The following is a 26,162-nucleotide window of genomic DNA, read 5'->3' as shown; positions in this document are numbered from 1 at the left end:
ATGTTTACACTTTCTGAAAAGATTGAGGTGTGCAAGGCTCCCCACCTCAATCTTCTACAGGAACACCATCGAGAGTGGCCTGTCTGGCTACATCTGTGTTGTGGTACAGAAGCTGCAAGGTATTGGACAGGACCCTACAGCAGGCAGTAAGAATGGTCAGGATGATGACCAGCATCTCCCTCCCCCTATTTGTGACATTTACTGAGAGTGTTTCATACAAAGAGTCTGAAGTATTGTTGAGGACCAAGACCACCCATTCAACAATCTTGTCCATCAGGAAGGAGTTACAGGAGCACCGGGACTGACTAACAGCTTCTTCCCCCAGGCTTTGAGTAATGAATACCCTGCCACCTCTGAGGTCTCATCACTAGGACAGCGAACTGTTCACTGTTTACCTACGCTGTGTTTGGTTGTATATATGTACAGTCAAATGAACTTGAACTTGAAGTACTCATAGAGCACAGAAACTACCTCTTGGTCCCTCTAGTCCATGTTGACCTGGACTATACCTCTCTATACCAAGTACCTAACCAAACTTAAATGCTACAATTGTACCCATATCTACCACTTTCATTGGCAGCTCATTTCACACTCACGCCATGCTCTTAGTGAAGAAGTTTTACTTTTCATCGTAAACCTATGACATCTAGTTCTACTCTTACTCAACTTGAGGGGCAAAAGACTGCATGAATTCAGCCTATTTATACCCCTCAGAATTTTCTATGCCACTATAAGATCTCCCCTCATTCTCCTATGCCCTGGGAATAAAATCCTAACCTCTCCTAATAACTCTGGTCCTCAAGTCCTGGTAACATCCCTACAAATTTTCTTTGCATTCTTTTAAGCTTATTGAGTCATTTCCTGTAGGCAGGTGACCAGCCTGCACACAATACTCTAAGTTCGGCCTCAGTGATGTCTAGACAGCTTTGCATTCTGGTATGGTACTCTAGATCTTGTGGCCACTTCAAAACCATCAGCAGCTGCCATATCTGTACTCAGTTTTGGACTAGATTTTTTTGTATTCTACAGTGCTCCTTTCACAAATGTCACAGTCTTGCATTCAAACTTACATGTGAGGGTCTATGTATTGTTTAATCACTTGCTCAACTTTTAAAGCACCAACAAACTCGTCAACAGTGCTCATTGGAAGGAGATACCAACGTGCGGAGCAGAGGTAGGATCTGAAAGGATCTTTACCTGACTTCTGATTCCTAATTCCAGCTGTGTAGCTCTCCATGATTGCTGAATGTTTCAGGTGGAATTGACCTTTAACTTTTAAGCTACTTTACTAAACAAACCATTCTTGCTTTTCATGTCATGAGAAGATTTGTTAATATACTGTGTGTTCAGGGTCCTGTTCCAATCGACAGAATGACTTTGTGGTGGTCCTTTGCAAGGACATTTTCACTGTCAGAATCAATTTTTGCTCTTTGCTCTTGTGGATATTCTATGTGGGAACTGAAAGACTCCTGCATCCAATTGTATCCAGAGGCTTTCACTGTAACCAAAGTTAATCTGACCATCCCCTTTTTCTGATGGAGTTCCCTGTGCAGTACCTGTTTAGTTCAACTCATGTACAAGTTACACTGATTTCTCTTTAAAGTCAGCATTAAGTTTATTGTCAAGTGCACAAATACATCTTTGCAGAGGTGCAATGAAAATCTGGTCGGATGGTGCCAGAACAACAAACTTTCACTCAGCATTAGCAAAACCAAAGAGCTGATATAACCATATAACCATATAACAATCACAGCACGGAAACAGGCCATCTTGGCCCTCCTAGTCCGTGCCGAACCCTTAATCTCACCTAGTCCCACCTACCCGCACTCAGCCCATAACCCTCCACTCCTTTCCTGTCCATATTCCTATCCAATTTTACCTTAAATGACACAACTGAACTGGCCTCTACTACTTCTACAGGAAGCTCATTCCACACAGCTATCACTCTTTGAGTAAAGAAATACCCCCTCGTGTTTCCCTTAAACTTCTGCCCCCTAACTCTCAAATCATGTCCTCTAGTTTGAATCTCCCCTACTCTCAATGGAAACAGCCTGTTCACGTCAACTCTATCTATCCCTCTCAAAATTTTAAATACCTTGATCAAATCCCCCCTCAACCTTCTATGCTCCAATGAATAGAGACCTAACTTGTTCAACCTTTCTCTGTAACTTAATTGCTGAAACCCAGGTAACATCCTAGTAAATCGTCTCTGCACTCTCTCTAATTTATTGATATCTTTCCTATAATTCGGTGACCAGAACTGCACACAATATTCCAAATTTGGCCTTACCAATGCCTTGTACAACTTTAGCATTACATCTCAACTTCTGTACTCAATGCTTTGATTTATAAAGGCCAGCATTCCAAAAGCCCTCTTCACCACCCTATCTACATGAGACTCCACTTTCAGGGAACTATGCACAGTTATTCCTAGATCTCTCTGTTCCTCTGCATTCCTCAATGCCCTACCATTTACTCTGTATGTTCTATTTGGATTATTCCTGCCAAAATGTAGAACCTCACACTTCTCAGCATTAAACACCATCTGCCAACGTTCAGCCCATTCTTCTAACCGGCATAAATCTCCCTGCAAGCTTTGAAAATCCACCTCATTATCCACAACACCTCCTACCTTAGTATCATCGGCATACTTACTAATCCAATTTACCACCCCATCATCCAGATCATTTATGTATATTACAAACAACATTGGGCCCAAAACAGATCCCTGAGGCACCCCGCTAGTCACCGGCCTCCATCCCGATAAACAATTATCCACCACTACTCTCTGGCATCTCCCATCTAGCCACTGTTGAATCCATTTTATTACTCCAGCATTAATACCTAACGACTGAACCTTCTTAACCAACCTTCCATGTGGAACTTTCTCAAAGGCTTTGCTGAAGTCCATATAGACTACATCCACTGCCTTACCCTCGTCAACATTCCTCGTAACTTCTTCAAAAAATTCAATAAGGTTTGTCAAACATGACCTTCCACGCACAAATCCATGCTGGCTATTTCTAATCAAATCCCGTCTATCCAGATAATTATAAATACTATCTCTAAGAATACTTTCCATTAATTTACCCACCACTGATGTCAAACTGACAGGTCTATAATTGCTAGGCTTCCTTCTCGAACCCTTTTTAAACAATGGAACCACATGAGCAATACGCCAATCCTCCGGCACAATCCCCGTTTCTAATGACATATTAAAGATCTCCGTCAGAGCTCCTGCTATTTCTACACAAACTTCCCTCAAGGTCCTGGGGAATATCCTGTCAGGACCCAGAGATTTATCCACTTTTAAATTTCTTAAAAGCGCCAGTACCTCCACCTCTTTAATTGTCATAGGTTCCATAACTTCCTTACTTGTTTCCCACACCTTAGACAATTCAATATCCTTCTCCTTAGTGAATACCGATCAACTACAGGAGAAAGAATGATCAGGATGATCAACTACAGGAGAAAGAAGGCAGAGGTTCAAGTGCCAGACCTCATTAGAGGATCAGAGAGGGAGAGAATTTTAAAGTCCTAACCATTATTGTAGACAGGTGGAACAGAAAAGTGTGCTGTTGTTTCCAGTAGGGGGGAAAATAGTATGGGACCTCCCCCAGGCCACCTCACCGCCACCACCAGATGGCCTTAAAAGTGCGCTGCCCACATGTGCCTGGGCCAGTATCTAGTCTATAATGGAAGGTGAGTGGCAACATTGCTGGTCCTGTTGGTTGATTTATTTCAGGAAATGTGTCTACCCATGTGAGGTACCCTTATGCAGCTCGTTTTTTATATTGCCGGACAGTGTCAGTCTTTGTGTGAGTCTCTGCTTTAGTCTATTATTTAACTCATTTTGCTCAACTTGAGCTTGTAGTATTTGTATGGCTAGTCTTAAATCTCCGTGTGAACCTGAGGCACTGATGCACTTTATTACTGTGGTGAAGTAACTTTGCCTAACACCCTTTATTGCACTTTATTCAGTCCGATGGTAAGTCAGAAGCTGCATTTTATTTTCCTCTCTAAGTACAATATTTTTAACAGAACTTCTGTTTGTTAATGAAATTTGTTATAACTTTAAATGATGTTGTTGGACTGCCTGTCTTAGAGCAGTCCCGAACCTGCCTGTACGATTGGCTGAGTAGTTACATTATTGTATACATTACTAGTTATGCACTGTAGCTACAGTGTGTCTACTTTTGCAGTAGCTTGCATAGATTTGGCATGTCACCTAAAGCATTGACAAAGTTCTAAAGGTGCACAGTGGAGAGTATCATGGCCTGGTATGGAAACACCTATGACCAGGAACAGAGCTGAGGTACGGGGAGGTGCATTAGGCTGTTGCCAGACCTGAGTTAATCTCCACTGACAGATCTGTGTTATCTAGCTGCATCTCTTGGGTTTCTGTGCTGGCTGAGATATTCACAACTGCAGGTCTGGCTGGGTGTGCACTGGAGCTCGTGTAGTAATACTGGTGAGTTTGCACTAGCTACTTCAAGCCAGTCCAAACAACATTACAACCAAAGAAGTACTTTCTATTTTGTTTAGAGATATAGTGCGACTCCAAATTGCAGCTCCCAACAACCTGTCTTTTTTAACCCTAGCCTAATCACAGATCAATTTAAATGACCGATTAGATTATGAACTGGTACGTCTTTGGACTGTGGGTGGAAACCACAGCATCGCAAGGAAACCTGCACGTTCGCAGGGGCGGACATGATAACTCCTTACAGAGTGTGTTGGGATTGGACTTTGAACTCTGCCCCATGCTGTAATAGTGTCATGCTGGCCACTACACTACAGTGGCACCACCATCGATAAAGGCTGTCCCAAAATGAAGTGGAAGTGAACGAAATGGGATGGGCGTGGTGGGTCGGCTACTAGAGCAACCGCCTTGCGTGTTAAGTGGCCAAGTTCAGTTTGAACCATCAGACTGCTTATGTGGAGTCTGCATGCTTTCTCTGTTACTGCATGTGCTTCCATTGGGTGGTCAGGTCCCCTACCCCATTGCAAAGATGTGCAGGTACTTTAACTGGCCACCACAAATCACCCCGTAATGTACAAAGTGGCAGAGGAATCCAATGAGAAATTTAGTGGCACATGAAAGCAGCAACTTGTAGAACTCAAGTGAAATTGGGGTAATTGGGCTAGCTTGGCTTAGGTAGGCCAAATAGCCTAATTCTGTGCTATGATAAGCAAATGAATGTATCAAATTGTAATAACTGCAGTCCCTACAGTTTTAATTCCTTGGACTGAAGCTCAAAGGATTGCAACAATTCTTCATCTAATTTTTAAGTTGTCTTTATTCCTGCTCCAATTGTTTCCAATACACTTTCCTTTTGGAGTTCATCCCGAGTTTTGTGCAGCCACTCAAATATCCTTTTTGAGCCTGTTCGGACTTTATCACTAACAAACTCATTGGTCCATGTTCCAAAATAGTAGAACCTGCTTTTGTGTTCAGAAAATAGTATTGCGCTCTCTATTTCAGGCAACTTGACTTTTGATCTTCATATCTTCTCTTCTGGATAGATGTCAAAGATTTTGTCTGCTCATGTTATGTGAAGTGCCTTTGGATGTTATACTACCTAAACATTGCTCTTTAAGTAAATTTATTAAAGTATGTCTACGTCGCTGTATATAAACTTGAGATTCATTTTCTTGTAGGCATTTGCGGGAAGATAAATGAATTCAGCTGCTTGCATGTGGAAATATTTTTCCATAGATTGGTTTTAATTTCAGCCCTCTTCAAGCACATGCTATGTGGAGACAGAGTTTTATAGTATGTCCGTCTGTGTAAAAGCATCAGTCCATCAAAGATGGCAAGAAGTTATCCCAAGGGTTTACTGTTCAAGCCTGGCCAGGGCCAAAGGTGCTTGGATAGCAAACGCCAACTAGTGTTTCTGGTGTTCCTTAGCATTCTACTGTGGCAACACCAATATAATCAGTTAGACCTGAACAAAGGGAGTGTTACAAGGAGATTGAAGTTGCTACAACCTGAGCGAGATGCTGCAAATAAATGTCACTGGAGCTGAACCTCCCTCACTTCTTGCCTCTTTGATAATGGGACTGATTTTCATAGGACACATATCAATGGGATGCAATAACTAGTGCTGGCCTCAGTAAACTGATACTGGGCAATAGAGACCACTGCCTACACATGGTCACTATGGGGGATAAAAAGATCACAATGACCCATAGAAAGCTTCTATTGGTGTTGCTGCTTGTAATTTACCATGTTCCTCTACAGTGTTACATTAATGGGAAAGTTATTAAACCTTGTCTACAAGAATGTGGGAGCTGGAGCATTACATGAACTGACAATTATTTCATTTGGCTGTCTTTCTGTGTGATAATTGTTTTAATTCTCAAGTATAAAGTAGGATTGGCATGCTTGCAAATAGATTAATTGAAATAATTCAGGAGTGACTTTAGAAGTGGGTGTGTTTGCAGACAGCCACTCACAGTTTCCCACCTTGGCCGGCACATTCCATTCGGTTCATAGCCCAACTATTTATGAAAATCTTCTCAAATCTTTTTCTATCCAATAAGATTATCATCTACCATCAGAAATATAATGTAGTTCCACTGTTAGGTAGTAAAATATCCCAAGACTCTTAACAGAATTAGACGCTGAACCACATATTAGGGTAGCTGCTCTTCAAGAAGAGCAAATAGACAGGTGGAGAGATTTAGGGAAGGGATTTCAGATCTTAAGAGTTTGCTGGAACAGTCAAGTGATACAATCAGAGGAGTACAGATTCCTAAGCAAGCTTTGGTCTGGAGGAGATCATGGGGCAGGGAGGATAGGAGCTGGTAGGATTTGAAAACAAAAATATTTGAAGATGAAAGTATTACTCAAAAGCACATGTATAAGAAGGCCAAAGATGTATACAGTTCTCTAGTTTTCTGCTGTTGTAATTATACGTGTGAAGTGCTGTTTGTACTGTGTTTGCACCTTGGGCCCAGAGGAACACCATTTTGTTTGGCTGTATTCATATATAGTTGCATGACAACTAAACTTGAACTTAAAGTCCCATTCATTTGTTTTAGGAACAATTTCTTCCCCGCCACCATCAGATATCCGAACTGTCCATGTAAACAACCCAAGAATGCTACATCACTATTTCTGCTCCCTTTTTGCACTACTTATTTAATTTAATTTTGTATACAACGGGCTCTGGTTAATTGGGACATGTCAGGACTAGTATATTTTGGGCCAATTAAGCAGCTGCCCAATTAGCCATAGTTTCATGGAAATGGTTAAAAAGATATTTAAAAAAAGAAAGACAAACTAAGTAACAAATTGTGTATTAAAATGAAATGCAGTACAAATTAGAACACTATCAATACTACTACAGTGCTATAAAACTGTGTATCAGTTCCTAATAGTTGTCGATAGAGGAATTCAGCATATGCTGCTGCATTATTTTAATTGTAAAATTTTTTTAAAAACGCAGACACATGTAGATAATGGACTGCTTTCATACAATGCTATCCTTGATTGTATCCAAGTCTTCAGTTTCATTGTAACATTCAGGATGATTGTTGATACCTTCAGAGACTTCATAGTTCCTAACTTGTTGAGTTAATGAAATTGTTTAATTTTCACTTCTGGCTGTTTCTGGCATCTCCAAGCCCAAATGCTTGAAACCACAGTGAGTAAAACAGCACTGAATTGTCTGACTGATTATTTCTCACCATCAGTGACAGTGAAAACGCAACTGAAGCAATTTAAAAATAGTTTGCTCTAGGATTGGTGTGGTGTCTAACGGCCACAAAAGTGCACATTGCTGATGCCAGTTAGAAGCTGTTCGACAACAATCTATTGCCCTCAGTTAAGCAGCATAATGTCCCAGGTTAACAAAGAAAATTCCAGCATTTTCTTGGTTAGTTTTTCTTCTTTAAGAGTTGGCCCAAGTAAGTGGCTACCCCAACTGATTGTCCAGTTAGCTGGAATCTTATTGTAATTTGTAGATTTTTTTTATGCACTGCTGCCTCAAAACAACACATTTTATGACATGTCCATGATATTAAACATGATTCTGATTCACTAAGTTAATCTGGCTTTTCTAGGGTTCAGATCTTAGTGGATTGGTTTTGGGGAAATTGACTCATTGTGCAGGAAAGCCCCATTTGTTCTCTTAAATGCCTGCACATAAATTTTTTTAAAAACTGCAGATGCTGGATGTCTGTAATGAATGACCAAGACCCTGGAATTACTTAGCAGATCAGATAGAATCTGTGGAAAGAGACCCAGTTCAAATTTTAGCATGAAAGTTCTAACACTGCCCCAGGACAAAGGGTCACTTAGGACATGAGGAGCTAAGTTGCAGATGAGGTAAAGTTTGTGGAAAATGATGGAAGATCAGTCAAGCAGTGAGTCAAAATAGCTTTTTGTTTAGAATCTAGAGATTTAAGAAAAAGGCTCTAGGCATTTTAGTCACAAGCAATGGGTGACACTCCTGCACACCTGTTAGTGATCTGAACTTTCAGTGTGTGGTACAGCAGTTTAAACTACCAGGCTAGCAAACTAAGGAACTGGACTAAAGATCTAAAGATATATACTGTTTTTTTTTCAACAGAAAGGAGAATACAGGAACAAATTGCCAGGTGTAGTGATATAAGACAGACAGATATCAAATTTTGCGAGACATTTAGACACAGGAGCAGGCAGAGGATGGAGGGATGCAAATAATGGCTGAATTAGATTGGCAACACATTCAGCACTGACATGATGGGCCAAAGGGCCTGTTTCTGTGATGTACTGTTCCATGTTTTGGAGTACTGGAAAGCTGCAAATAGAGTGCCACTGTTTGTGAAAGGAGGCCGACAGAGCAGGAATCTACAGGCCTGTAAGCTCAGCTAAGTGAGGAAAATGCTGGAACCCATTATTAAGGAGGTAATAGCAGGACTTTTAGAAAATAGTAAGGCAGTCAAATGAGGCTGATGTGTTTAGTTTCCTTTGAGTGCTCTGGTCTCCCACATCTAAAGATGAGCTGGTCAGTAAGGGAAGTGACTCCCCAAAATGGCCTTCAATGGGTAAGTGAATGATGAACTATGGATGGAGCTGATAAAATTGTGTGGAGAATAAATATCAGGATTATTAAGAGTAGTGTAAATGGATGGTGCAAGGTAATTGGGTAATACCTGGACTAGCAGTAAATCCAATAGAATGCTTCAATTCTGTCCACTCTATATTGACACTATAGACTGAGGGTAAGTTTACTACAGCTACATTTGCTGAAGATTGCTGAACAGGTTGGTGAGCAAGATGTAAGGGCACAATATCCTCCCCCCTACCTAGCTTATAGATGGATTAACTTGGCTTATAGATTGGTTAAGTGAGTTGGCAAGATTTTGGCAGATGGAGTATAATGTGGGAAGATGAGGTTATCCATTTTGGAAGCTAACAAACAAGTTGTTGTTAAACTGGTGACTATAGAAAACAGCATGGTACAAAGTGTACGAAATGTGAAAAGGTCACATACAACAAATAATGAGACATACTAGTGGGATGTTTGCCTTTATTGCTAGGAGTATGGAGTATAAAGGGAGGGAAGCTTTGATACAGTTTTATTGGGCTCTGGTGAAGATGGCATCTGGATTAATGTGCACAGTTTCAGTCTCTGAAGTTCTACAGTATTTGCATTGGAGAAGCTCAGGAATCTCGCATGGTTGATTCTTGGGTCAAAGATAGCCACTTAGGAAAGATTGTGCAGGTCAAAGTTAAAGATGATACCAATAAGTGGCAACACTTTTCATGCAGCTCTGATGGGAATCATCAAATATTCCTGTTTAGGGCTACTACATCTGAAATCCACAGTCACAGCCATGGGTACTTCAGTAAGCAACATTGCTTTAAGACATTCAAAAAAAATCTCTCTATCCTCAAAATGGACAGACCCTGGATGGCAACTCGAGTTGCAAGTACATTTCCCCCTTAAGAAAATGGAAGCAGGGAAGGTGCGTCAGTCTTTGGGTATGATTGAAACACAGAGGCTTTAGACTTTCACTCCTGACTATCCTGTTGGTGAATGTAACGTCTCTGGAAAATAGAAGGCCACAGAGCAAGATTACAGTACCAGAGGGATATCAGGGACTACTATGTACTTTGCTTCACAGAAACATGGCTCACCCCCATTTCAGATGCAACGCTGCAACCCCATGGTTTCATCAATATCCACAGAGATGGGTCAGTTGAGTTTTTTCAAGGCAGAAGAGGAGAAGCAGACTTCATGATTTACTCATTGTAGTGTACTGATGTGACGGTTCTGTCTCAGGCTTGCTCACCCAGCCTGGAACATCTGGTGATCAAGTGTCATCCATTTTATCTGCCAAGGAAGTGTTCTACCATCCTTCCATAGTGGTGTATACTCGACCTCAGGCCAACAACCGGCAGGCACTGATATGTTTTGTAATTTCAAAACATTAAATTAATTCAAAGGAAGATAAGAGTCAGAAATGCAGGTGTCACTTGTCTTGAAGTGGAGTGTGCACTTACCACATGGTAGCATGATGAACATATGTAATTCATGTATTTAAACATAATGAATTGTTGAAATGAACAAGAATGCTTGACCAATATACTGTCTATACATAATTAGTCAAATATTACTGAAATAGTAAATACACAGCACTCCTCCCTGCTTAGCAGCAAACTCCAATTCTATATTGAATGTATGCCAATTATATATGCTATACTATATAATAGAACTACTATAGGCATTCAAAGTATAGTAAGTTTTAAAATTGTCCTATTCAGACTTAAAGATGTAATCACTGTGGAGCATTTCTTGCTCTTGTGGGATAATGTCATTCCTGACAAGGGGAATCTTTGCTTTGCCAGTGAGAGACTTGTGGCTGTGAAAACAATCTGAGGTCTGGGACCTCCTCTGTGGTATTTATAGGAGTTGACTCTGAGACTTCAGGAAGTGGTTCTGACAGTTCTAGTCACCTTTTTCCTTTTTTCTTCTAGTTTGTGCATTTACTTCACTGGAGTATTATTAATCCTTCCATTGCTCCTTTATGATCTGATTTCTTCTCTTGGCTTCCTTGTCCATTGCATCATCTGATGAATCCTCTGTTTTCATATCTCCATTGACTCCTTTCTTTTTGGCCTTTCATTTGTCCAGCTGGGCTTTGATCTTTTACAAGCAGTTTTGTCTCTCCCACTTGAAGTTCATACAATAACCGTAATGCATGCAGAATAGATTCTGGTTCTTCATACTCACAAAATCCAAATGCTTGCAACTTTCCTGAAGCTCCTTGAACTTTCTTCCAGCTTAAAACATAGCCACATTTCACAAGTAGCTGCCAGATTACCATGTCAGAAGCTTTCTCAGATATGTTGCCTTCAAAACCTGCTATCGTTACACCACTGCTTTAGTCACTTTCGTGATTCCTTTGAGCAGCATGGTCCTTCCTTGGCCCAATATACTTTCTAACCAGAGGCTGGCACCAACACCTGTTTGCCCTCTGAGCAATAGTTCATGGCGTTTGGCATGGAGACAATTATAGCATCCCCCAATACCTTTCTTAATTTGCTTTTGGATGGCTTCATTGCAGGGGGTGTGGCATGCAAATTGTGGATGGATCTCCAATCAAATTGTAGTTCTCTCAGTCAATCTCGTACTCACAATGCTGGTCCTTCTGTTTTTTCTTAACCACATACAAACTCATTTTTTTTTCTTGTTAACTGTTGTATTTCACTGTTACAGAGGTTATTCCCATAGGAGTTAACTTTTCTTCAGTTCTAAGTTGGATATCTGCAGGCTTCAGTTCAGTATCCTTGAAATGACATTCAAACTCATTTTGTGGAATGACTTAAACAGCTGAGCCAGTGTCCATTTCTATTTTAATTAATTTGCTGTTCACTTCTGGTGAAAGCCATATTGCTTGTCTATTAATTTTTACACTGTAAATCTAAGTTCTGTGTCACTCTCATCAGATTTTTCATCAACAGCATGCAGATTAGTGCTTTTGTTTGAAACTGCAACTTGACTTTTTGTCGTTTTCTCTTTCCTGTGCAGTCCATTTGTCTGGCTGACATACTGTTTGTACGTGTCCTACTTCGTTGCATTTTCTGCAAGTTTAACCTTTAAATCTGCATTTGTTTAGTGTATGTAAGCCTCTGGCAGAATGGTATGTTACAATCCAGCAACAAATGAATATATGATTGAAACAGGGTTTTTATAACAAATAAAACATTTATTAAACACTGCTAAAAAACCCCCCAAAAAGTAAACAAACAACTAACAACCGGAAGTTAGCTGCGATACGGCAGCTCAAACAGTTCTTGAAGCGAGAATGCAAAAACAGTTCTTAAAGCGATGATGCAAAAAGAGTTCTCAGAAGTAGTAATACAAAAGTCCAAAATTTTACCCAGTCACTTAGGAGAGACTTCTTGAAACAATTTAAATTCTCTTTCACGTCGTGTTACTGCTGCTCCCAGATGAAGTATGCTTTGATCAAAGGATTCATGATGAAGAAAATAAAACGGCTTAAAGGCACTGAACTTTCTTTGGCGAAACTTTACCCAACCCTCTATTCTTCTGGCAGAACAGGAGTTATCATGGGCATAGCTGACGAATTCCTTCCGAATGAGAATCATACAAGGTTGAACCTGCTTTACCATCGAAATCAACTTTCCTCGATCTTTAACTTCCTGAACTCCAAATCTTCACTCCCCGATGACTGGACTGGCAGTATTACGGCAAAACTGCCGGCAATAACCTTTGACTTAAGGCAGAAAGTAAAACTCCACTTTTAAATAAAACTGCGTCATAACATCAGATTATGCAGCAGCATAGAGTCACTACCAAATTCAACCATGGACTGCCCATGTCACAGGGTGGGGTTCTCCTTTTATACCCAGTTGAAAAAAACTATCACATGACCTCTCACTGGCGGGAAAATTATGTCACTCCCCCATCACAAGACCATTACTTGATCTCCAGCATAGCTTCAATTACATCATGGTCACGTGACATGTACAAGATACCCACGGGTACATAACACCTCCCTCCAAAAAAAAATTTAATCTGTCAAGAACAAAATTTTAACAATTAACCATTTACAAAAAAATACAAACATTCAAAATTTACAATGTACACAGTATACATATTATCATACAGTATCTTACAACTTACTATACAGTAGGAGTGTTACAAATGTTAAAATATCACTCCATATAAAAAAATTACATTGTAAATTCAACATCGAGAAAGGCAATCAGCAATTACATTATCTTTACCTTTAACATGAGTTATCAAAATATTGTACTCTTGTAACATTAAATCCTTCGTTACTAAATTGTAAGTTAATGCATTTCCTTAAACATTGTCTTTAACCAAGCCTGGACTTACAACAGAACTAAGGTAAGTCACAGTGGCATTTCCAAATACACTTTTAGCCAAGTTAATAGTTAAGTTAGCTTTGGAAAGCCTTTCAAACAATTTCTCTACCGCAATAATGTGTGCTTCCCAAATATCATTCTCTGTCACTAAATCGTCAATATAAGCATCTGTAACCTTTAATCCCTGAATCATAGTTAATCCTCCGCTGGAAAGTACCTGGGGCGTTCTTCATCCCAAATGGAAGAACATTATATTCATATAACCCAGATGGAGTTACAAACACAGAAATCTCTCTACCTCTATCCGTTAACGGAACACACCAATACCCTTTCAATAAATCAATCTTTGTAAGGAACTTTGCTCTTCCAACTTTATCTACACAATCATCTAATCTAGGAATTGGATATGCATCTATTTTCATTACAGCATTCACCTTCCTATAGTCCGTACAAAACCTAATACTACCGTCTGGTTTTGGCACCATAACACAAGGTGAACTCCAATTCAAGTTGGAAGGTCGAATAATATTATTCTCTAGCATATATTTAATTTCTTTCTCAGCAAGTTCACATTTTTCCATGTTCATCCTATATGGATGTTGTTTAATGGGTTTGGCATCTCCAACATCTACATCATGTGAAGCTACAGTGGTCCTTCTAGGAACATCTGGAAACAAATCCTTATATTTAAAAATTAATTGTTTCATTTGCTGCTTCTGCTCTGGCTATAAATGTGCTAATTTCTCATCAATACTTTCCAGAGTAGTTGAGTTTGGTAATTGGACAGAAACAACGTTGGGTTTAGAATGAGTTTCAGACGAATCATCTATTATGTTCCTAGTGAGATCAGATTCATTATTATTGACCTCAACAGTCATAGTAGCAGACTGTTTCTCTTAATATGGCTTTATCATATTTATATGGCAAAGTTGTGTTGGCCTTCTACGATCTGGAGTTTTTATCATGTAATCCACATTATTGATTTTAGACACAATTTCAGAAGGACCATGAAATCTAGCTTGTAAAGGATTCGTTTGCACTGGGAAAAGAACCAGCACCTTATCTCCAGGTTTAAACATCCTCATCCTGGCTTCTTTATCGTACTAGGTTTTCATTTTCTCCTGAGCCAACTTTAAATTTTCCCTCGCTAAGCTACAAGCTTTATGTAATCAGTTTTTAAATTTTAAAAAATAGTCCAACAAATTAGTGTGTACCTCTTTATTAATCCATTGTTCTTTTAATAAAGCTAAAGATCTTTTAACTCTATGCCCAAATACAAGTTCAAATGAACTGAAACCTAAGGATTCTTGTACTGATTCCCTTACTGCAAATAGAGATAAGTATATACCCTCATCCCAATCATTTTCATTTTCCACACAATACGTTCTAATCATACTCTTGAGGGTAGAATGAAACCTCTCTAAGGCACCTTGCGATTCTGGATGGTATGCAGGTGAACTGATTTGCTTAACTCCCAAATTATAAACTATCTGTTGAAACAATCTAGACATAAAGTTACTGCTTTGATCAGATTGTATTTCCTTAGGCAACCCAAAATAAGTAAAGAATTTTATAAGAGCCTTTGTTGCCATTTTAGCTGTTATATTCCTAAGTGGTACTGCCTCTGGAAACCTAAACGCAATGCACATGATAGTCAACAAGTACTGATAACCAGTTTTTGTTTTTGGTAATGGATCTACACAATCTATAATAAGTTTAGAAAATGGTTCAACAAATGCTGGAATAGGTTGCAATGGAGCCACTGGTGTAATTTGATTTGGTTTTCCCACAATTTGACAAATATGGCATGTTCTACCAAGCATTGCCACATCTTTTCTTAAACCAGGCCAGTAAGAATGTTTTAAAATCTTGTCCACAGTTTTCCTTACCCCTTGATGTCCACCCAAGGGCACACTATGAGCTGAAGTTAAAATCTCATTTCAATAAACTTTAGGAACAACTACTTGGTAAAGAAAATTCCATTCATCACTTGCAGGAATTGTAGGCGGTCTCCACTTCCTCATCAGTACACCTTTCTCAAAATAATATCCTACTGGCACCTTATCAATTTCACTATTTGGTAGAGCTTGTTCCTTTAATTTGATAACCTCAGGGTCTCTACTCTGCTCTGCTATCATCTCCTTCCTGGACAGAGACAAATCTTCATAGTCAGACTTACTCCAAGAATCTTGTTCAACAAAGAAGGTAAGAAAGTTTCTGATACATCCTCAAAACTCGAATCCTGAGTTGAACAGTCATGCGTAACAACCTTATTCTGCACATCAATCTTTTTAGCCATAGCTTGAGTTACAACACAGGAAGAATCTGTGTTAGAATCCATCTGTAGTTCCTCTGACTCTATTGTCAAGTGCACTTCAGGAAAAACTTGTCCACCTGCCAAATCATTACCTAACAATAAAGAAATATCCTTCACAGGTAAGCTAGACTGTAGTCCTACTTTAACAAGTCCTGTAACTAACCCTGATTTTAAATTCACTTTATGCAGATGTACAGGCATAAAGGCACTCCCAACACCTTGTATATAATTTACCTCACCAGTATCAGACTCTTCATTAAACTTCAACACACTGTCTAACATCAGTGATTGAGAAGCTCCAGTATCCCTAAGGATTTTTATTGGCACCGGAGTAGATCCTTCGTTCAAGGATACAAACCCTTCAGTTATAAAATGATCATATCCCATCCTAACTTGGTCAGACTCTAACAAAACTTCATTTGTGTTTATCAAACCCTGTGGATTTGCAGGTGTTTCAGTATGTTGCACATAAGCATCTGGGACTGCTTCCTTCTCTTTCTTTTTCAATCGGAAACAGTTAGCTATTACATGACCAGATTTATTACAATAATTACAAATGGGACCAAATTGTCTTTCCTTCACAGGTTTTCCTTCCTTCTTACCTTTCTCATTAACTTCTGACTTAAGGTTTGATTTACCTTGAGTCTCTGTGTTATTTTTCCTTTTAAAAGTTCTGCCCTGAGGAAATTTATTCTTATGGATTAAAGCATACTCATCTGCTAATTTAGCAGAGTCCTGCAATGTATCAATGTCTCTCTCATTTAAGTATGTCCTTACTTCAACAGGGATGCTTCTTTTAAATTCCTCCATTAAAATCAGCTCTTTCAATTTATTATAGCCCCCATTTACATTTTTAGAGGAAACCCATCTCTCAAAACACATAGCTTCCACAGAAGTTTTTTCCACAGATTTCTTCAAATTTTTGAATCTTTCTCTATAAGCTTCTGGGACCAATTCATACGCCTTCAATATGTGCATTTTCACAGTATCAAGTGCTTGCTCAGCAGTTAAAGCAGTATGAACCCGTTGTGCTTTGTCTTTAATTACACTTAGCAACAACACTGACAATTTCTCTTTTGGCCATTCTGAAATCAGAACAATCATTTCAAAATGTTGGAATTATTTTTCTACTTCTGTTTTACTAAATGGAGGGACTAATTTAATTTCCTGACTAACAACAAATGTTTTTCTAGAACCAGGAGACTGATTATCAGACTTTAATTCCACTATCTTAAGTTCAAATTCCTGCTGTTTATCCTCAGCTTCTAACCTACGTAATTCCAAGTTAGCTTCCAACTGTTTCTGTTTATTTTTGGCTTCTAATCGACTTAATTCCAATTTAGCTTGCAATTCCTTCTGTTTTAATTCAGCTATTTTTAACTTTTCCAACCCTAATTGTTTCCACTGTAACTGAATCGTTGCTTTACTTACAGGAAATCGATCTAAAACCAATACCTCAAACACACCCGAATTTGTATAGTGTTCCACAATTTTTCTCTGAATTACAGGCTTTGTTGCATCTTTCAAAATACCTTTAAGTTCCAACCTGCTAGCAATCCCCAATGCATCTTTTTTTTCACCTTCGCTAATAACTCCGCGTCTGGCGAAGCCAGGAATTCTTCAATCCTCATTGTTGCCGAATACCACTCACAAGCCAATCAAACCAAAGAATCAAGTATTCCCCTTTTCCAAAACACCGATCCAAAATTAAACAAGTATTTAAATGGATTCAGATCGCACGAGCCCCCAAATGTTACAATCCAGCAGCAAATGAATATATGATTGAAACAGGGGTTTTAAAACAAATAAAACATTTATTAAACACTGCTTAAAAACCCCCCAAAAAGTAAAGAAACGACTAACAACTGGATGTCAGCTGCGATACGGCAGCTCAAACAGTTCTTAAAGTGATAACAGTTCTCAGAAGTAGTAATACAAAAGTCCAAAGTTTTACCCAGTCGCTTAGGAGAGACTTCTTGAAACAATTTAAATTCTCTTTCACGTCGTGTTACTGCTGCTCCCAGATGAAGTATGCTTTGATCAAAGGATTCATGATGAAGAAAATAAAACGGCTTAAAGGCACTGACCTTTCTTTGGCGAAACTTTACCCAACCCTCTATTCTTCTGGCAGAACAGGAGTTATCATGGGCATAGCTGATGAATTCTTTCTGAATGAGAATCAAACAAGGTCAAACCTGCTTTACCATCGAAATCAACTTTCCTCGATCTTTAACTTCCTGAACTCCAAATCTTCACTCCCCAATGACTGGACTGGCAGTATTACGGCAAAACTGCCGGCAATAACCTTTGACTTAAGGCAGAAAGTAAAACTCCACTTTTAAATGAAACTGCGTCATAACATCAGAATACGCAGCAGCATCGAGTCACTACCAAATTCAACCACGGACTGCCCAAAGGGTTCTCCTTTTATACCCGGCTGAAAAAAACTATCACATGACCTCTCACTGGTGGGAAAATGACATCACTTCCCCCATCACAAAACCATTACCTCATCTCCAGCATAGCTTCAATTACATCATGGTCATGTGACAGGTACAAGATACCCACAGGTTACACAAATTGTTCGGCTATGCAGATTTCTGTTTAGACACTGCAATATTATTCATGCTCACTTTCATTCCTGACTGCAGCTGAATTGTGTCTCTGTCTGCTGTTTCCATTGAAACTGTGATTTCCACTGCTATTTTAAACATGCTTCAGATAGGAGCCATTTTTGAATGCTTTCTGTTGGATTCCATAAACTAAATGATCTTTCAGTGTATCATTAAGCCATAAACTACATCTAAAAGGCCACTTTGTTCACTAATGCCCTCCAAGAGAAGGAATCTGCTACCCTAGCTGTTGTGGTTAACTTCAGAAGTGGAAGTTGGGAGACTATGTGCCAGTCTCACTGGTGGGTCAGAGCTGGCGAGAGAAAGCAGCCACACATTTGAGTGTCATCATCTCGAATTACCTGTCCTGGGCCCAGCAGGTAGACTTAATTACAAAGAAAGCGCACCATTGCCTTTCCTTTCTTAGAAGCTTAAGGGGATTTGGAATTTCACAAAATAATTGAATAAACTTGCAGAGATGCTTTTTTTAAAAAAAAGTATCCTGATCATAGCCTGGTACGGTAATTCCAACGCATAGTAACACAAGGCTGCAGAGAGTTGTGGATTCAACCCTGCCTGCCATGGACAGCATCTAGAGGAGGTGCTCCCTCAAGAAGGTGTCATCTACCACCCTGATGGGTTGACATTGCCTAGCAAGTCATTCAGTTCAAGAGGAATTGGGGATGGCCAACAAAACCATCCAAACAAATTCGATAGTGCTGCTGAAGGCTGGGATTTGTATATTGAGAGGGTGAACTGTATTTGAACGCAAACAATGTGGAGGAGCAAAAGAAAGTCCCCACACTTCTCAGCTTAATGGGTGCAGGGGTGTACAGTCTCTCACACAACTTAGCAACCCCTACAAAGCCTGTAAGCAAGACATTCAATGAACTTGTTACAGTTTTGCAAAATCACGTGAGCTCTAAACAGCTGGCAATAGCTGAGAAGTGTAGGTTTTACAAAAGGAATTAGTCAATAGACGAAAGCATTTCTGAATACATTGCAGAACTGTGTAAACTTTTTCAATACTGTGACTTTAGAGATGGACTTTCTGATGATTAAGGGATGGGCTTGTATGTGCTATGGATGGTCAAAGCACTCAAAGCTATTGTCCGAAAGAGAGCTGACCATAGAACGGGCATTGATCATTGCAATATCATTAGAGACGGCAGCAAAAGATGCAGCAGAATTGCAGAAGAAGAGGTTAGAATGTGAAATGCAGAAAATTTCCCTGAATAGTGCAAAAGAGCCAAAGATGTTATCGATGTGGCAGATCCTCCCATGATGCCAATGACTATTGGTTCAAAGAAGAAGTCTGCAGAAAGCGCACAGGTAAGGTCAGAGGATACACAAGGCAGGCAAAAAGCACAACAGAGTGAGCAGTCTTGAACACAAGACTAAGCAAAGGCATGAAGTTACCAAATGTACAACAGAATCAGACAACATAGAGTCTGGCAAAGGTGAACTGTCATGACTAGAGCTGCAGAGTATAACTGAAACAGATCACAAAATCATCTGGATCACAATAGATGTGTCTGGTGTAAACTGAAAATGGAGCTGGATACAGGGTTGGCTTTGCCTAAATTCCAGGGGCTGACTCCAACAGACTGTTTTCTAAGATACCATTAGAGAGGACCTCAAAGCTAAAGACCTACACAGGCAAAAAAGTGTCTTGCAGAGGTAAACTGAAAGTAAGTGTGACATATGGAAGCAGCTAGAGATCTGTGAATTGAATAGTGGAGGGCTAGCACTTTTTGGACGTGAATGGATGAGAAAAATCCAGCTAGACGGGCACTCAAAGCTCTCAGTGTGGCATCAACAGGCAACTGCAGCCCAAACGGTAGCACTAACCAAAGACTGACACAGTGGTTTAATGCTAATGAGAAGGTGATTGAGAAAAGAATAGATAAACAGATTGAAGACTTGGCCAAAAGCTGTTTGGGGATGCAAAAAGATCAAAATGCACCCCACTCGGGCATTATTACATCCAGGGGAGTTGATGTCATCATCATGGCAAAGAGTATATGTTGACTTTGCTGGGCCATTCCTGGACTCCATGTTTCTGATGGCTGTAGATGCTCACTTGAAGTGGCCAGAGGTTATACCAATGAAGACAACCATGTCAGCAAAGACTCTCTCCGCTCTGAAGTCTATCCGAGCAAATTGTAAGTGACAATGGACCTCAACAGTCGTCAGAAGAATTCCGGCTGTTCATGAAGAAAAATGGCATCAGACATTTCAAGTCAGCTCCTCACCACCCAGCAACAAATGGGTTAGCTGAAAGGTTTATCCAAACCTTCAAGAAGCCCATTAAAGTGATGGACAAGGAGGACATTTCTCTACAGCACAAGGCAGATAGCTTCCTTTTTGTGTATCGGAACTCTATTGATGCAATAACGAATCAAACACCTGCAATGCTGTTCTTGAACAGGAATCTTTAATTTTGTGTAGACCTCCTGAAACCAGACTTCCGGAGGGAAGTACAGAATAAAGAGTTCAGCTACTTGCCAAGTGAATTAGCAAAGAGCTTAGCGATTGGACAGGAAATCCTAGTGTGGGATTACTGGGAAGACAAGTGGACACGTGGTAGGATAGTTACAAGAATTGGACCACTGATGTACAGTGGATGTTGGAGATCTGAAATGGAAACATCACGTGGACCAGATACTGGATGCTCAGCTGAAGAACACACCCAAGTCGACTGCATCCAACAAGACAGATGCATTACAGTCATCGGACTTGTCTCTCAGTGATGATGTCACTGACAGCAACGTGATACTAGATATCGAGAGCGTTGTCTCAAACAAGTCGCCTACCAAACATGATACCACTCCACCGGCCCAGAGGCACAATGAGAATGTTATTGTTGACAAGGCACTTACCAAATCTGATGCCACTCCACAGGTCTAAAGGTGCTATACTGAAAGAGCACCACCCAAAAGACTGAACCTTTAAAACTGTGAAGTTAGTTGTAGACTGTTGTTGAAGATTTTGCCCGTATATAGTTTTATGTTGCATTAATCTAAAGGCGGAGGAAGTATAATGTATGGATCTACTTTTTTTAGAGCAATAACACCCTCCAGCACTATATATTGATCTGTTGTCTGTGCATGCACTGTTGTCTACATGTGTTGTTCTCACTCGCTTCAATGCGAATACACCATCTCCTGTCTGCATGCTTTGTATGTTATTGTGCACAGACACAACACTCAGTAACATGCGACAAAAGTGGAGGTACTCAGCAGGTCGGGCAGCAATGGAGAAGAATAAAGAGTCTACCCTTCAGGCCAAGACCCTTCCCTGATTAAGGCTCTTGGCCTGAAACTTTGTTTATTCCTCTCCATAGCTGCTGCCTGACATGCTGAATTCCTCCAGCATTTGTGTGTTACTCTGGATTTCCAGCATCTGCAGAATCTCTTGTGATAGTGATTCTCTCAGGTTTTGTTTTCTCTACCCATGTATTTAATTCAATTTCTTTTTGTTTGGCTGTGGTTGAGCCTTTCAATGGCCAAGCAGAGCCCAGAACCGTAAGGGTGACTTCACCACAGGCTGGCAGCTCTTCAAGAAGATGATCTTAATTGGTTCAAACTAACACACCTGGCGTGTTCCTTCATTTATTTCTCTCTTTGCAATAAGCTGACCCTTCCTCACTGGAACTCGGCTTCATAAGGGGAATACTTGCAGGATATCAAAGCTCAGAGTACTCACCTGCCTCGTAATTGTTCACTGTCTCCTTTCTCCTGCCAGTAGCCTCCAGCTAGTCTGTGGTGGGGACTGAGTCACCGATCTTAAAAGCAGGCACTAACCTCAAATCTGGCCAGGACTTGCTCGAGAGGAGGCTGCCTCATTCAGAAAGGAGACTGCTTTGTAGCAAGCACTTGTCAAGTCAAGTGATGTTGTCAGCAAAACTTTTATAGGATTACATTCTTACTAAGTGTACTTGATGAGGTAATGGAGAGGTTTGGGTACATGGATTTTCAAAAGGATTTTGGCTTAAAAAAAATCCTTTTATTTTAGTATCTTTTTTACTCCAAAGCACTTTTAAAGCAATGAAGTCCCTTTGAAGGGTAATCCCTGTTGTAGGAATTGCAGCAGCCAAACTGCACTAGCCAACTTCCACAAACAGCACCATGATCATAGCTAGATGGCCTGTTTCAGTGAGGGGTAGATATTGTAAAAGATGCTGTGGAAAGCTCTTCTTCAAAGCTGTACCATGTGATGCTTGAGCAGACTGGGCCTCAGTTTACAAATCTCATGAAAGGTCAGCTCATTCAACATAGCAGTGTTATTTGGGAGCAACACAAGCAGAATGCTGGAGGAGCTCAGCAAGGCAGGCAGCATCTACAGAGGGGGTTAAATAACGCCTGGGCAGTACGTGGAGAGCTAAAGGGCAAGCTGGTGCCAGGGCTAGTAAAAGCAGGCAGGAGCAAAGTAATAGATACAATGGGATGGATAGTTTGAAATGTGTGCATTTTAATGGTAGGAGTATTATGGGTAGAGGTGATCAGCTTAGTTCCATGTATTGATCCATGCTCTATGATAGTGTAACCATAACGCAGACTAGCTGAGCGTGGGACAGGAATGGTTGCTCAGTGTCCCAGGGCTTCTATCTTTTTAGAAAAGATAGAGGGAGGTAAGGTGGGGAGGGGTGTGTGGAGTTGTACTACTACTCAGACAATATCACAGATTCACTCAGGAGACTGAATGGGAGGCTTGTCCACTGGGTCGCTATGGGTAGAACTCTAAAGAAGCATACAGTCACTCTGGGCAACTTAAGGAAAGGTGTTTTTTTTAAAAAAACAAACAAGCAAACAATAAGGCTGTTTTTAGGACTTCCTTAATACAAACCGGGACCTTCTAAAAGCAGGTGGCTTAGATGGGGTAGAATTTGTTGGGTACATCCAGAAGGGTTTCTTAAGTCGATGTCCAACAAGAGGAGGGCTGTACTGGTCTGGTGTTGGGTAATGACTGACCTTTCAGAGGGTGAACAGTTGGGGAACAGTGACCACAACTGCTTAAGTTTTAAGGTGGCCATAGACAAGGATAAGCTTGGATCTTGCATGAGAATATTACATTGGAGCAGGGCAAGTTACAAGGGCATTAGGCAGGAATGAGGGAGAACTAATTGGGAACAGCTGTTTTAGGACAAGGATGGCAAGGAAAAAGAACCTTGGATGGACATTCTAAATGTTCATTAAACTCATGAACACTACCTCGAGTGTTTTATTTCTGTCTTTGCACTACTTGACTATTTAATATACATTTGCAATACTTTAATTCATCCCTTTCCCTATATTATCAGATATTGCACTGTACTGCTGCCACAAAGTTAAATTTCATGACATATGCTGGTGATATGAAATCTGATTCTGATGTCAAGGGAGGAGATGAATTTAGTCAAGAAAAAATAGGAAAAGTATGAGTAACGCCCTGTAATGGCTTCTCTGTAGTGTTTCACTGCTAAGGCTAATGAAATGGCTTCACTGTAATGTTCACTGCTGAGGTAGCAGTTTCTCTGTAGCAGTAATGTTTGGGTTATGGCTGGAGATAACGGGACTGTAGTGTGCATGTTAGCCGATCAGGAGATTGTTGCTCAGTCTTGTGAATCTGGAAGTAGATTTTTCGCGGGCTTTTCCGGGGTGAGATGAGGAGAGAAGATGCGAATGGAGAGATTTAGTAGACTGCCAGATGGGGTGGATTCAGAGCAAGGGTCTGAAGGGCAGTGACAATCGGAGGAGGTTGATGGTGAACGATCGATTTATCAGTGAGCTCCAACTTTGCGCAACAGACCATTTAATAAGATTGGACCCTTTTTTTTTCTTTTATTTCATTTCTCTACTAACCATATAGTCAAAGTAAGAATTATAAAGCTTAATCATTTAATCACATATTGTCTACTGTTTGTTATTTCAGGGTACTGATTTGTAACAGGGGACACATCACCCAACATCCACCCAAGTGAGATTTCTTAAGTTTGGTCGGGTTGTGGGGGGGGGGGTCTATCACCCCCTATATTAAGCTGCTAGCCGAAGCGAGAGTTACATATGTAAAGCTTTGGAAGCTATGATCAAACAAGAGCCCCTGAGGATTATAAAGGAGTCAGGGGGAGAAGAAACTCTAGAAGGAAATTAGTAAAGCCAGCAGGGGTCATGAAATGTCATTGGCAAGTACAGTTAAAGAGAATCCCAAGGCATTCTATACATCAGGAGCAAGAGGAAATTAGGAAGACTGCTGAGATTTTTTTTTAAAAAAGGGCAGAAACAGACAAAATAAACAAGCAGCAAGAATGACCATGGGTTCATAAACTGAGTATTGTGTATTTATTTTTAAAAAAGCAGAAATGGTTGGCTAAGTTAGAAAGATGCATGTTTGATTGTGCAACAGATAACTGGATGATATATTCCAAATGAATTGGGTAGCATTTTAAAGCAAATGTTGCTGAGTGCAAAAGGTAGAAAAGTATGCAGTTTGCTTAGAAGCTTGACTGCTCAAAACAAACCAGCCGAAATGAGCTTTACTGGTATCGTGACTGTACTGCAGGAACATTTAGAACAGAAACATTGATTGCAGAACACTTTTAGGTTTCGTAGGTGGAATCAGATGGAAAGGGGGTTCAATTTCAGCTTGCATGGCTGAACTGAAGAAATTGTCCCAGCATTGTCAATTCAGTCATAGGCTTAATGATGCATTGAGAGATTGTTTAGTTTGTGGAATATTACAAGAAAATGTACAAAAACAGCTCCTCTTTGAAGTACAACTCACATTTAAAAGAGCAGTTGAAATCATTACCAATGGAAGCAGCAGCCAGAGATGTAATTGAATTGAAGTCAGGAATGAAAATCAGTGTGAACATAATTGCAATGTCTAAACAGAATCCTGCCTGGTCAAATAAATTGTGTGACTGGAGCACTCATACACCAAACCAATGCAAATTTAAAGGTGAAACTTGCAGAGAATGCAGCAAAGTATGACGCATATAAAAAAGCATGTTGGACAGACAAAACAATGCACAGGGAAGAGAAAAAGAAAATCAAATTGCAGTTTCAAAAAGAGCACTAACCTGTGTGCAGTTGATCTTAAAAAAACAAAAAACAAAAAACAATCTGATAATGATAAGATTGACACAGGACTGACAAGCCTTGAGATGTATAATGTAACAGCAAACTAATTAAATTGGAATTGGACACTGGCTTGTCTGTTTCAGTTATTCCACAAAATGAGTGTGAACAGCACTTCAAAGAAACTGAAGCCTGCAGATATCAAAGTAAAAAGTTACACTGGAGAAAAGATGACCCCTGGGAGAAAGACAGTTGTAATAGTGAAATACAAAAACCATCAAGCCACATAGGGCTTGTATGTGGAAAAACAGGAGGGCCAGCATTGTGGGGCTGTGATTGGCTGAGACAGCCACAACTTGATTAAAGATCCATCCAATCACAAACAAGAAAAATATCTGCTGATGCTTGAACTCCATGCAACACACACAACATGTTGGAGGAACTCAACAGACCAGGCATCATCTACGGGGGCAAAATAAGTACAGTCAACGTTTCAGGCCAAGACTCTTCAGCAGGACTGGAGGGGAAAAAAGGACATGAGGAGTAGATTTAAAAGGTGGGGAAGGGAGAGAGAAACATTGTGATAGGTGAAATCAGGAGGGGGAGGGATGAAGTTAAGAGCTGTGAAGTTGATTGGTGAAAGGCACAGGGCTGGAGAAGGGGGAATCTGATAGGAGAGGACAGAAGGCCATGGAAGAAAGAAAAGAGGGAGGAACACCAGAGGGAGGTGATGAACAGGCAAGGAGATGAGGTGAGAGAGGGAAAAGGGGACAGGGAACACCACCAGCCTCTGCGTCCAGCACATAATTCTCTGGAACTTCCAC

Source organism: Hypanus sabinus, chromosome 9 (genome assembly GCF_030144855.1).
Source record: "Hypanus sabinus isolate sHypSab1 chromosome 9, sHypSab1.hap1, whole genome shotgun sequence".
Classification (NCBI taxonomy): domain Eukaryota; kingdom Metazoa; phylum Chordata; class Chondrichthyes; order Myliobatiformes; family Dasyatidae; genus Hypanus; species Hypanus sabinus.
The sequence above is the reverse complement of the archived record's forward strand: the minus strand, read 5'-3'. Positions refer to the sequence as shown.